Source organism: Orycteropus afer, unplaced genomic scaffold (genome assembly GCF_000298275.1).
Source record: "Orycteropus afer afer isolate SDZICR_OR568_19922 unplaced genomic scaffold, OryAfe1.0 scaffold01217, whole genome shotgun sequence".
Classification (NCBI taxonomy): domain Eukaryota; kingdom Metazoa; phylum Chordata; class Mammalia; order Tubulidentata; family Orycteropodidae; genus Orycteropus; species Orycteropus afer.
In genome coordinates this window covers 1-2083 of record NW_006922804.1, presented here as the reverse complement: position 1 = coordinate 2083, position 2083 = coordinate 1, and positions in this window count along the sequence as shown.

Genomic DNA, 2083 nt, shown 5'->3' with positions numbered 1-2083 from the left:
AAGTACATGGTGTCAGGCTACCAATGCCAACCATTCGGAAATGGATGCAAATTGGAGATCCTGGATAGAGTGGGAGGAACAATGTAGAATTAAATTCAAAAACACGAAGATGTCCAGAATGACTGGTTGGATAGAGATTGGTGATACCCCTGAAACTAAGGTCCCAGGTTACCCTTTGTGCCTGACATTGGAATCACTCCTAGGACTTAGGTCTCAGCCAAACAGTGAAAAGATCTATGACAAGAACACCTACACCAGGGAGATAGACCCCTTTGAAATATTAGCTGTGGGAAATTGGAAGGGATGTCAATGAACGTAGATCTGCCTGTATCTATTCATGTCATGACTGTTATTTCTCTAAGATATATACCTAGTGTAGGATAGCTGGATCATGTGGTGAATCTATTTTCATCTTTTTTTTTTCCTTTCAATTTTATTTATTGTGATTTGGGTGAAAATTTACAAAGCAGATTCATTTTACACTCCACAATTCATATACATTTTGTTTCACAGATCTGATTACAATCCCATCAATAAACAGCTTTCTTCCCTGTGTCCTTCTTTCCTATGCACTCCTGTCTGTCTAATTTTTTGTTTGGGAAGATGAATGGGAGTACACTAATGAGTGTATATAGGTTTGGAAGAGGATACTTCTACATACATATTTATATGTGCTCTGAATTTATACAAGTATATAGGTGACAAAGCTATGAAAATTTCTCAGCCATAATCATACCTCTTGAGCAAATGAGTCAGTGGGCTAATGACCATAAGCATGTACTTTTTGGCTCCTTATATGTCTTCTTTGTTGTAGGACTAAAGTCTCGGGGGACATCTATATCAATTGGCATAACATAGTCCACAAAAATTAAGTTCTACATCATATTTTTTGTGAGCAGTGACTGGAACCTAAAAGAGCTTTCAAGCAGCCATCTATAATACAAATATTGGTCTTTTACCATCTGGAGCAAAGAAAAATGAAGAACATCAGAGGCTCAAGGAAACAATCAGTCCAAAAGTTTAATGGACCATGCACTACACTGAGCCTCTACTATACTGAGAATGAAAGAACTAGGTGGTGCCTGGCTAGCACTACATTTGCTTAGAAATGGATAATAGAATATCATACACAGACTGTGAGAAAAGCAAAAACAAACAAACAAACAAAAAAACAGGTAGAACAAAATTCAGACTCATAAAAAAGACCAGAAGTACTGGTCAGATAGAGACTGTTGGGATTCCCAAGACTATGAGACTATGGTCCTTAGACACCCTTCAAACCTGGAACTGAACCCATCTCTGGGGATCAACTTCAGCCAGACAATAGATAGGCCTATGAAGTGAATAATAATATGAGGGAAGAATGTACTCCTCAGTACAATCAACCATATGAGACAAAAATGACAATATTTGCCCAAAAACAAAGCTCAGAAGGCAGGAAGTGGCTGGAAAGAAGGATGAATGGAAATGGGGAGCCAAGGAGGAAGTGGAAGAGCGCTGTTACACTGAGGGTATTGCAACCATTATCACAAAAGAAAACATGTAAGAATTTTTGAATGGGAAACTAATTTGCTCTGTAAACTGTTATCTGAACTACAATAAATAGTTAGAAAAAAAGAGTTTATTATTTTAAAATAATAATAAATTAATAAACTTAAACTAAATTCCTTACCTAAGAGCAGATAGAATAGTGAACTTCAAATGAATGCAAGACCAAAGGGTCAAATTGAACCATAAAGTTAGTGGAAGGCAGTATAGAAGAGTAGCTGGACATTAGTGTGTGGAAAGACTTACAAAATATTCCCAAGCATGAAAACTACTACAAGATTTTGATTACTAGGAATCATACTGAATGGTTTCTGTAGAACTAAGAGTACCATAGACAAAGGATAAGAATGGGTGTTCTATGGGAGAAAATATATGCAGTGTCTTGGATTAGCAAGGTTTAGGTAAGAAGATTCAAGAAACATGTGCAAATCAACAAGAAAATTACAGAATACCTAATGAGACTTTGTATAGTAAAAACAGCCAATCTATAAGAGAGAAAATACAAAAGACTTCCAAGTCTGAAGTATCATTTGAA